The sequence below is a fragment of the Semicossyphus pulcher genome, unplaced genomic scaffold (assembly GCF_022749685.1).
Source record: "Semicossyphus pulcher isolate SPU_LCO1_2020_fin unplaced genomic scaffold, fSemPul1.0.p SCAF_28, whole genome shotgun sequence".
In the NCBI taxonomy this organism is placed as follows: domain Eukaryota; kingdom Metazoa; phylum Chordata; class Actinopteri; order Labriformes; family Labridae; genus Semicossyphus; species Semicossyphus pulcher.
In genome coordinates this window covers 3542059-3554981 of record NW_027211702.1, presented here as the reverse complement: position 1 = coordinate 3554981, position 12923 = coordinate 3542059, and positions in this window count along the sequence as shown.

The window sequence follows — 12923 nt, the reverse complement described above, 5'->3', positions numbered from 1 at the left end:
TTATAATAGACAAAAATATCATACATGTAACAGAGCTAGGATTAGACTGCTAGTCAACACGTTATCACATCAAGTCTCCAAAGTATTCGCCTAAAGCTGCAACAATCACTATGGCAACTCCACAACATGAGAGCAGGCTGTGCTTTACAGCACCTGCAATAAAATATCTCAGACAAGTCTGGACATACTGTGTTAGAGATACACTGCTAAACCATCACTCCTGTTACAATGCTATAAGGAACAGATTTTATGTATGGATGGATGTATACTTGCAGAAAGCCACGTTACCAAATTCTCAAATGTCAACAAGAGACGATAAGTCCATCTCTGTATAAACTTTGAATTTTATGTTATGTCATTATCTTCTCAAAGTTTCTATCACAGTATATTCCTGAGATCTCTTTGGTGGTTGTCAAACCTCCTGTTGCAGGGATCACATGAACGAGTTAGAGCCAGTACGATTTGGGATTTTTGAGACAGAAACTGCTTTCAGAGGGGAAAAATTGTGTTTACAGATACAGCGACCAATGCAGTGAACTTTTGAGCTGGAATGTAAGAACACCTTTCTATGTGGACTGCAAAATTATTGTGAACTCAGAAAGCTACTTGCTTACACAAAAACTTTATTAAAGAATATTTAACATTACAAAACACAGTATCAGCTGTGATGCTCTGCTACATGTGCTGTAGACAGTGCTAACATTATTGTAAACTATGGATTGGACCACAAGCTGCTGGACAGAATTCATGATGACACCATTTGTAAACCACCCATTGACGCCCGAAAACACACCTGCCTAGAAAGATATATTACCGGCATACTGTATTATTATACTATTATACTATATCATGCTATATATTATATACACATAAATACTGTAATATACATTCTGTACTTTATTGCCACTTTTATATTGCACCTTATATTGTACTATATCTTTTACCTTATACCCCATACCATACTGTATTATTTCATACATTATAAAATGTTGCTGCTATTAACCACACATGTCACTTTATCTCATAATATGTCACTCAAACTTGTCACTGTTACTCCTACTTGTATACCAGTTGTATACCTCTTATTTTTATTTGTATTTACTTACTTGCTACTTTGTCTTTGTGCTGGTGCAACACCTGAATTTCCCCTCTGGGAATCAATAAAGGATTATCTTATCATATCTTATAATATAGGATGACAAATATATTGGTCAGGCTCTGAATAAGTGACCTAACAGGTATGTGTTTGAACTCTGCATTATTCTGTTTGGGTTTTAGAAGACGCATCTCCGACAGCAGCTCAACAAATAACCACATACGCAGACCTTAACAATCATCATTATTAGAGGTATTTGCTTTCAACTTGATGCAAATAAATCAGCACGAACATATTCTATGCAGCAGCACTCAGATTCTAATTAAGAAAAGTGGCCAACATACGTCTTTGCTCCTGTCATCAACATCCCAGATTACTGCAAGAAGATTATAAGCCTGCTTCGTACAGTGTCTCTTAAGCAATATGAGAACCCAAAACACATATTCACATTCACCAGCACAGTATGTTTTTTGCTCAAAATATCCAGACACGCTCATGTGTATCCAGAGACACTTGTTTTGATTGTGTTAGAAACAAACACAAGGCTCAGTGTGTAAGACTGAAACTCACGTCATGTTCTCTCTACAAGCCTTTCATACACAAATCAGCAGCGATTCTCCACGCTGGCCAACACAGCAAACTCACCCTGCATTTAAAGCAGACCACAAGGAATGAGCGCACAGCTCGATGGATAAACAAGTCGGGAGGTATATTTAGAAAAATAACAACGTCCAAATAGAAAGAGTTAGAGCTTACAGTTTTATGTATTTCCCGTTCCTCCTCTGACATACAAAGTTTCAAGGGACTCAAGAAGAAAAGTAGGAGACAAGGATGAAAATATGTGCCAATTACATACTTGTACTGCTTTAAATTTAAAGGGGATTTTTTGCTTTTCACACACAAAATTTAAGACAAGCTAATAATAAATTGATGTTTTCATACCGATACCAGTAAAAGGAATGCCTCCAATAGTCTAAAAATACTAAAGACAAAGGAGTAGAAGTGCTGCTGGGTCTTTGTAGCAATCACATACAGGTGTTCTTTGGATACTTTGGGTTTGCTGTGGTTAATTAATCTTGTGAAAAGGTTATTGCATGGATGAAAAAAACTCTATAGAATGAAAAAGCCTGTATTTCACATGGCAAGTCTAAAATGCTCCAAAGGTCATAAGCGAATATGCCAGTCTATGCACCGATCCACTTACATAATATATTAGCCCTTGTTAAAATCAAATTGTCTCACTGTAAATCAATGCTTTAAAACAGTTGCAACGCAGCAAGATGTGCTGTGCTAGCACCAGGGGCGGTTCAGATCTCTGATTGTAACAGCAACTACTGTTACTACTGTGTATTTATTCATGTTTTATGAAGGCCTTACAACAATAATAGCCTCATCACATCCATACTGGGTGAACATCTATGTTAGTATCAGTAGTAGTAGACAGTATTAGAATACATTGCACTGCTATAATTTAAACTACTTGAAAGTAAATGGCATAAATCAGCTCCACACTAACCAGCGAAAACATTTAAAATACTACTAACTAGCGCTGGTTGCTACAGGAGTAGCAAAAATTTGACTTGTCTTATTAGAAATATCACATGTTAATAATAACATTAACAATAGCTCCGTTCTATCCACGTGTCACAAAAGTGTCATTACAGCGAGAGAGAGACAATATATGTTTTTTCTTTCATGTCAAAATGTCTTTTATGAAAAAGCTCACCTACTGTCATATATTTCTGTTTTTAATTAATAATAAAGCATAGATTTTAAAAATATGTTGGCATGCTGATAATAATTTTGCACACTACTTTGACAGTAAGATTTTGCAGGCAGAACTTACAAGGACACATACTGTACACTTGCAGAATGAAAGACCAGCAGTAGCTATATTCAGAGCAAATGCAGAAGCAGACAGAAACTTCAAGTGAAATCAAAGCCATTTCCAAATTGGAAAAACTTTCCAGGTTTCTCATGATTGCTGGATTTCTGAGCTTCTCGATGTTATGAATACAGCAAAGAAATAACTCACCTGTTGCTCTGCTCATACTCCCTGTTCATTCCCGGGGTAACTACCGACTTATCTCGCTCACCAGATGGGGGGAATTAAGCTACTCTAAAACCCTTACAGGGGGCTTCACCGATTGTAAACAGACAATGATCGTCAGTATACATCCAAGACAGGAGGCTAGCTAAGCTCCTCTCAGACAGACACACAGACAGACAGACAGAGGCATGGCTGTAATCACCTGACTGTCAGGCAAGCTAACGCTACATCCAGGATAGACAGATGGTGTAGAGATGGAGGAAGACTGCAGGAAAGAAAAAGCAAGACAGAGTGAGCGAGGGAGAGGTAAAAAACGAAAGAGATAAAAGAGAGAGGGAGAATTTCTGTCATCTGCTGTCATCCCCAAAGCTGTTACAGAGCCCGTCAACCAGGCCAAAAGGGACATTACGTGAGTTTTTACAGGGTTACACAGGACTGAATTTTGATTAAAGTGTACAGAAGTGTAGCTGGAGCTGACACAGAGGCTGTCAAAGCTACACTGAGCTCTTTAGGATGGCCTAGTGACTCATATATGAGAGCTAATCTCCTTAGAAGGAACAGGGAGCACTGAGGAAAGAGGATAAATTGTGCAGAGGGAACAGGTGAGAAGAGGGACTGAATACAGTTTAACAACTTTTAAACACATACTTTACATATGTATTTTTAAGAAGGGCTTACACTTACACATTTATCATACTCAGTTCATATGCGGATTCTTTCATTGATCAACCAAATGTTTAGTTTAAAGTACCATGACCTGCATTAAGGGTGATATATAGACAAAGTGTATTATTACTGACAGAAGGTGGTAGCCTGTCTCTCTCTTATTTTCCTGTCTGCAGCATCATTGACTTGTTTTTTGTTTTTTTGAGAAAGCCTTTCACTATTAAAAGAGATTAAACGTTTTTGGCTACATTATGCAGTTTGTTAATTATCAAACAGTCTAACAGCCATGTGGGGAAACAACAGTCTCTTATGATAAAACAGTCTCTTTCTGCTTCCACAGTATCAGGCAAGCATGGATGATAAGAGGAAAAGCTACAGCAACAATACATTGCATTTATTGACTGTCTGCACAAGACTTGTCCCATGCTTAGCAACAAAAAGTTCAGTATTTTCAACTCAAGAAAAACTCGAGACTTGCTCAACAACATCCAAGTACCAACCAGGCCCAACCAGTCGGGCTAGTTTGCTGGGACACAGAGCGAAATTATATTTTTACGTTTGTGAGGACAATGTAAACAATTCAAAATAGAGTTAACAGTTTAGTAAATGGAAAGTACCTTTGATTACAATTGTGTCAACAACATTGCATTGCAAACGTACCTTATATAACAGATAGATGCATTATTTGGTCGATTCAGTAGGCAGGGATTTTTAGAAGACTGTGGAGATTTCACTGGCAGACTGCGCAGCCCCGGGGGTCGGTTGCCTTGAAAACCACAAAACTTGAAGAGAGAAGACCCACCCCTGTGTCACCATGGCACACACACCACAACAAACCACCACCGACCGTTAACAGGCTTCAAAGGTTTCTTCGAAAAATTAACGGTCTACGCATTTGTTAAACACAAAATGTAGCAACTTATTTATCTTTATGAACTGCAGAGTAACGGTTGGTAACTGTATCTTTAAGCTAGCAGTTAGTGCCAGTTTCATAAGTTAGTTATCGTTAAAATCATTACTCCCAATTTAGACATCAAAGTAAACAAGCGACATTAAAACGACTTTCAGATACGTACAGTTAGCACCTTTATGCTGAAAGTATTTACAGAGTTATATTCACACATAAAAGCCTGGGTTTCTGATATTTGTATGGCTAATTACCAGTCTTGTGAAGTGTGGCACTGATTTTATGTGGCAGAGTATTTACCCAAGGCAAAAAAATGAGGTCATTTTTCATCCTGAGTTTTGTATTTCAGGCATTTTCTTTCTTTCTGACTAACCGCCTACAAATCTTACCTTTTCAGACGGTGGCCCTGACCTATAACGTTTAACTTTTATCGCCATAGTCTACACATATTAATTTCATTTGAAAGTTTCTTAAGGCCATTGTTACCTGGAAGGCTAAACTCAGGAACAAAAATGTTGCAGGATTTTACGTCGGAAATCTTGAAGTCAAATGAAGAGTGTTGATTGGTTACAAGGCTGCTCAGGGGAGGGATTTAGTTGAGAATACTGACCTGGTGGATTGCGGTTCAATGTAGTGGCCACAAGAGGGCGTCATATACCAACTTTTCAATGTAATTCCACTGTAGGAAAGATATGCCTATCATTCATCATTTCACTCCTGTGGGTGCAAAATTAAGGCGCACAGGATATTAAATACATGTGCACATTTCATCATTACATTTTTCATAGTTTTCACATAATTTTGGTACAGATAGCCTAATTTTTATATTTCTTTTAGGCCATGTGCTATTTACTGTCCTTTAGTAAAAAACACATTTTTAAATAGCCTATGTCAATTACTCAGAAAAAACAAAAAAAAAAAGTGGTTGAAACAGACCTGAGGCAAACAAACGAGCAGAGAGGTGATGGTTTAGCGTCGATCAATCTGCCCTCTCTTATCTCAGGACAGTCTTGCAATAATGTATCCCAGGAACAGTTTAATGGCCTCTGGCACTGACCCAATAGCCGGTCTTCATGGCTCGCAGAGCACTGCCTGGGGGCTGAATCAGCTTGTTCACAGAAGCCTGAATGCTCACTGCTTTCAGTATAAAGAAAAGTCAGAGCTGCAACTAATTCATATTTCAATTTTTAATGGAATGAATGTCCATAAGCATTTCTCAGAGCTCAAGTGGACATCTTCACATGCTTTATTCATCTAACCAAAGATCTCATCAAAACCATATTAAATCTACAATGGTATAAAATAGAGAACAATCCAAAATATTCACATTTGAAAAGCTAGAACCAGAAGATATTTGGTTTTTTTGATCCATTAATGCATTAAGTTTGTCAGGTATTTGGGGCTCAAAGTTATAAATCAACAACACACCCAACACACATACTTTAAAAACCACTCCCCATTTTTAAAAGGATATTAAGAAGATGTCCTTTTTTGTTGAGCTCTCAAAACTCAATCCACTCATGAGTCCAGTGGAGGAACAGGCTTCTTCACCCTTGATGCAACCATGAAAAAGATAAGCCGTCTGGAACTTGGGATGGGGTAAGATTCAGTTAAGTATTTCCCAATAGCAAAATGAAAGTTGTGCTTTTCACCTGAATAATTCAATACATTTATTGTTGAGCTTGATAGTTTATTTTTTCAGGTTAATTATGTTATGTTGCTGCTTTTGAATCTCTGCTTTTACAGTGGAAAAAAGAATCCGGCAATAGCAGAGCCTTTTAACAGAGATTAATCATCAAAGGAGAAGTTCGCTATTTTTAAACCTGGGCCCTACTCTTACAAATTTACGTGTCGGAATGACTCATATGAACAAAAACTTTTGGAATCGGTCCAGTAGATGGCCTCCGCCGTAGCTGCGCCCTCACCAGCCGTGAGATTTCAGAGCGAGACTTCTCCTTGAGCGAGACTTCTGTTTCTGGTTACACAAAAAGGATCTTAGTCTTTAAAAAAAGGACGATCTTTGTAGGGATCATTTCCGTAATGTTGTCGGACACCTGGGGTAACAATCTGAGCCTGTTGGTGGTGAAAACAAGCACTTTTAGTGGACGTACTTCGATCGGGCGCGATTGCCCCAGGGGATTTTGTTGTGGCCGCTATGGTGGTGGACATCTACTGGATCGATTCCAAAAGTTTTTGTTCCTATGAGTCATTTTCAACACCCAAATTCGTAAAAATAGGGCCCAGGTTTGGAAATACCGAACTTCTCCTTTAAAGAGCCTGAACGTACAAGAGAGACAAGAGAGAGGTTTACAATTGGAACCTGACTGCAGGGATCTGCTCCCATTCAGCAACACAAAGGTCAACTGCTAATGTTGGGTAATAAGGCTTGGCTAGAAGAGTTTCAGTTGGGAAAGGTTTTGGATGGTACACGGGTGTATATATACTTTTGGTCACACCTACAATGTTTTTTATTTTAAAATAAAGCAGGGAGCTTATTAGTTTTTGTGCAGTTATCTTTATTGAAAAATTAAACACACTTTCTGTATAAATAGCATGTCATTGTACAACACTGCTTTTTAAAATGTGCAGGAAGCAGGCAAGAGACAGATGGACTGACCGACTGAGCAAAAGCAAAGAGCTAAGAAAGAATCACAGGGCGGGAAAATGAACACCAACAAAATCAACTTGTGCAGCTAATAAAGCAGGAGGCACACTCAGTGAAACAAATAAACATCAGAAACAGGGTCAACAGATGGTGCTGGGTGCTTTATGAGGCTGACCTTTGTGGGAAAGCAGCGGTTCGGGGGGGTGGGGGGGGGGGGTGATTCTGGGGGAAGAGACACCTTGCTACAGCGTGAGCAAGAAGTCAGTGTCTGAGCTGTCGTGTCTCGTGTCGGACACAAGGCCAGCACCTCTCCGTCTTGGCGTTTGATTAACGAGCCTGTCAGCAGCTTCCATGGCTTCCTTCCATCATTGCTCCCTCCTGGATGGCCCTTTAATATCCGGTCAGAGAAGAGAAGGCCCGAGCCACCATCGACACGTGTCTCCAAGATGGGTCATTAAGGAGTTAACCCACGTAAAGTGGTTAAAGAAAGACGGGAGCATTCTATATATAATATGGTGCATAAATGTCTTAATAAATGTAGGGTTAATATAATAATGGCTGTTGCTTTTCCTTAAGAGCTTTACTCATCAATTTTTCACATTTATCCAAGACATGTTTTATCTTTCACCTGAGCAGAGTGCAGCCAGCAGCAGGAAGGGGTTCAGTGTGTTGTTTAGTGAAACTTTGGCATTAATGAGGACATAGCTGTTGCAGAGATTGAACCTGTGACTCTCACATCGCTGGAAAATGAAACTGTAACTTCTCTTCTATTATTGCAATTTGTTTTTGCAGCTCTGAAAAGACCACATATCTCCACAACTTTCATACCCTTGAAAATTGGGTGTGTTAAGATTTATATGGGCTCCCTGTAAAACATTACTTCTTGTTTGGTACAGGTCAAAATGTTTTTCCCAAGCGATGAAAAAGTGCAGTTATTCTTCGGTGACTTTACGTGGAAAAACTTCTTGCATTGCCTCTTATTTTTGGACATCAACTAACATTTAGATGTTTGTCATATATGTTTTTTAATGTCCACTAATCCCATGAAAAGACAAAAACAAACAATATAGATAAAATGTGCCTTTTACTTTCAGCGTTTTTGAAGACAAACATTGAATACACTTCCCAATGCCAGTGAAGTATACTCCTGTTGGTCTCTTTTCTGCTGCGTCGCCGTCTGACGTCACAAACATGCCGGAGACAGGGTTAGTTACCAGTGAAGATGTAACAGTGGTTAGGTCTTTATTGTATCTGTTACTCGTTCAGTCTTTTTATCAAACTCAGCGCCGACAGATTTGGAACGATGTTCGAGCGCTGCTCGGACGGAGACGGGCGGAATTCGTAGCTGAGATGACAAGGAGTCGCAGAAGTTACCGACAGAGCATAACATCGCGCTGGAAAGGGGGCGGAGATTAGTGCGTCGACACGGCTTTTGTCTTCCCATCAATGCTGATCGCAACCGAGGCAATAATTACCCAGGTCTACTGCAGTCATTTGACCAGGGTCTGAATGCCGATTAAAACCGTTCCCACTACAACACAAAAAAGCCGGGTGTTAGCGAGTGTTAGTGGGTTTATTTACCAATGGGAAAACGGCTTAAAATAATGAGTTATCCTTTAGTTTATTTAAAAGCCCATAAAAAGTAATAAGTTAAATGAAATAATATTCATAGATATAGAATATCGATTTAGTTTTCACAAGTCAGATTCAAGAATTTAGCTATTTTCCCTGGAAGTGTTGGACACTCCAGTGTGACAGTGAACATTTTCTTTTTTCCTCCTCCTCTCCTCGTCTCTTAGGAGAGGTGTCAGGTGTAATGTTTAAAGTTTAACTCAGAAAAACAAAAGCCTTCATCTGTGATGCTGCGATTCCTTGCAGATTAGTTCTTGAACGGGGAGTAATTCCATTGAGAGGACACACTGTGGCTCTCATCTGCCTGAACGTCTGCTCTATTTCTCTCTGTCTTGTTATAGCCCCTGGTGTCTCACACACACACACACAAACACACACACACACACACACACGCTCATGTATACACACACGCATGCACTGATGCATCCTGCATTTTAAGTCAAGGTTGCAGTGCATGTATTATTTCCCAGATATTGTTTGTATCTTTTCCTGGACATACATTTCTCCACATCAGAATTAACGGATGCACTCAAAAGCCTCGGCAATCTCAGAGCCTGTAAAGGAGATCTTTTCCACATTTCCCTCAGATATAAACTGCTGCTTGAGTTTAGTTCAACAGCTTCTTATCAAACCTGTTAACTATATTACATATAAAAGATGAAATGTTATTACAATTTGCAGGTGCAAGTGTCCTTCAGAAATCTACAAACAGCAGTCAGTCAGGCGGAGGATTCATCTCCTCTTGATTCACTGTCTCAGTCATATCCTGTCACTACATTTATATACTGACCGTCTTTTCACTCCTTGTTCTTTGAGGTAGATGGAAATCTTAAACTGTAAGAAGAGGGCAACAAAACATTAATATCAGCCTGGTGTCAAGTTACTTTTTTTTGGTAAGATTTTCTTTGGCTTTTGCCTGTATTATATAGGACGGCAGAAGAGAAACAGGAAATGCGGGATGACATGCACCAAATGACCGGGAGTCGAACCTGCGATCAGTGCATTGACGACTGTAGCCTCTGTATATGGGGCGTCTCCTCTACCAACTGAGCCAAACCAGAGCCCTGTCATGTTACTTTTTACATGGTTTGGGATACTGGTTTAGCTCAGTGGGTAGAGCAGGCACTCCATATAGAGAGACTAGTCCTCAATGCAGCAACTGCAAGTTTGACTCCTGATGGCCCTTTGCTGCATATCATCCCCCACTCTCTACTCTAAAAGTCTTCAGCTGTCCTATTAAAAAAGGCAAAATTGGCCCAAATGAAAAGGTTTAGATGGTTCAATATATATTTTTTAATCTCAAACAAGTGTGTGTAAGTTTACACAGGAACCAATAGAGAATTGTCACCAACTCAACAACGTTACTAACATTTTAAGCCCTGTTTCACCTCGTTGTTTTGGTTTAACAGTAACAGTCCAAGGTGCGTTCAGACAGAAATCTATGAAATTTGAAGGCTTAACAGTCTTTGTTTATTTGGCCCAAACATCCAGTGTACCCACTGTAATTGAGCAGTAAACTAGCAAGCAATGAACACACAAGCAGTGTGTGTGGCAGCATGCCTGAGTCTCATAAGTCACCGTAAACTCTGCTTCTGTCCCTCCAGTTTCTCCTTCCTCCTCTCGTCTTTGTATCATCTATGAAGACCCAGGACGCACACAAAATTACGTTAATTGCTGCTGCCTGAGGCCAATTTGCATATAATCAAGTCTTTCCATTGACTTTATATTCAATGGCGCTACCTCTAAAAATCGCTTGGCATTCTGTCTGTACACAGTTTAGCGTGTAACAAAGATGAAGATCCTACAGCTAAAAGGAGCGTTAGTATTGGACTGAAATTAATCAGGTTCAAAGACTGCATGACATTTCTCAGTCAACATTACGTCACAGATGTTGGAAGAATGTTTTTTTTTTCTTACTTCTCACTTCAACCAATTTAAGTTAAAAGCTTCATCAGGTTTTTGCCTGTTAAGAGTATTTTAAAAAAATATCCCTTTATCAAATTGAGCATTATGGTTGCAAACACACAGGATATGTGTTTGATCTTCCCTACCAGTGCATCCCTAACATGAAATGTTTTTATTCATTAGAGCTTGACATTTTCAAGACAGACAGCAGGGATGTGTTGTAAAAACAAAGCATGGATGTGGTGTTCTTTTCTCTCAGTCGTCACCCGAATGATTCAGGAGTGTTTGACAGCAATTTCTCACAGAGCCGCTCTGCTGGCATTCTTCACAAAGCCCAGACTACCCAACAACCGCTTCACTTCCTCCTGTCTCATACAGCTGCGCCTTTATGACATTTACATTTGTCTTTATTTGCCGTCTCCTCGTTTGAGCATCTTTTTCTCCTTACATCCATTAACTTCAGACAGACACCATTCAAATTAAACACATAAATAACACACATCCAGGCACACAACACTTCAATTAAGTTCTTCAATGACTTCATGCTTCTACCTGCAGCCTAATGGGAGTCCAGAGTGACACATGAGGATGTTTGCAGTTCTTCCTCTGCTCGCTCACTCTTCCTGAGCGGAAGCAAATAATCTCCACAACAACAATCACAGCTCATTTGTTACATTAGTCACTCCCTCATTTTCATTCCCTCTCTCTCTCTCTTGCTCCTTCTCTCCATCCACCTGATTGCTTATCTCCTAATTGCTTTTCTGTAAGTGGATACAATGTGTGAGTGCGCGCACACCCGCTGCATGTGTGAGCATGCATGGAGGAGTGTTTCTAAAGTCTTTAACAGTGTCGTCCTCTAAATGTCTCATTACTCCCCTCATGGGCGTAATTGCTGCACTGAGCACGGCTGCAGCAGGACCCCCAGGGTGAATATAATTAAAAACTATGAAATTACAAAATAAAAGCACCAATTGTTATTCAGCAGGAGGAGCGCTGCAAGAAAAGCTGAGGGGTCCGGGTTAAAATCAAAGAGTGCCTCCACATGAAGCTGGCCCAATCTGAAAACTGATCTTTTAACACACAGACCCTCAGCTCTTTAATCCTCTTGAGAGTAAAAGAATCTTAAGATGACAGTCCGTCTGTGTTTGGCGGGCGGTTGAAAACTTGATTACAATGAAGGTGTTGTCATTACATTTAAAGAATCCAGAGTTACTTTTTTAATTTCATCTCAGTGATACCATCAAAAGTGTTTCCTATTCACTCCCCAGTGCGCGCAGAGATACGTGGCATCAGAGCTGCTGTAAGTGACTGTTAATGCAAACTAAACACTTCCTACTGCTGCTGCTTCACACTCATCTGGCAAAACATGGGGGGGCTTTTATTGTCAAGCAGTTCCAGGAAACTCAGTGTAATGTAAGCAAGATTGTAAATATTGCATGGAATGATGTTACACAAAGGAGCAGCCGCAGTGAGTTTTTAGATGAAGAACTGCAGGCTAAACACCTCCAACGTCCCAACAAGGTGACTCTTTTTACCGCCTCCTGTTGTGTGGAAAACTACTCGGAATGTGAGCAGCCTGGAATGCAGTTGCTAAATGCCAAAAATTATTTTAATGAGAACAACAAAAGTTGGATCAAGAAGGGACAGAACTGAGTTTTAACCAGTTGAGACTCAGCTGAGTAACTCTCTTTCCCACTCCTTAACAAACATTTTCCTCTGCTTATCCAGGGTCCAGTTGTGGTGGCAGCAGGCTAAGCAAGTTAGCCCAGACATCCGTCTCCCTAGCAACATTTTCCAGCTCCTCCTGGGGGAACTGGAGGCGTTCCCAAGCCAGGTGGGATATCCAATCCCTCCAGCGGGTCTGGGTCTACCGCGTGGTCTTCTTCCAGTTGGATGTGCCTGGAAAACCTCCAAAGGGAGGCGCCCAGGAGGGATCCTAATAAGATGCCTGAACCACTTCAACTGGCTCCTTTCAATGCGAAGGAGTAGCAGCTCTACTCCGAGTTTCCTCTGGATGTCTGAGCTCCTTACTCTACCTCTAAGGCTGAGCCCAGACACCCTG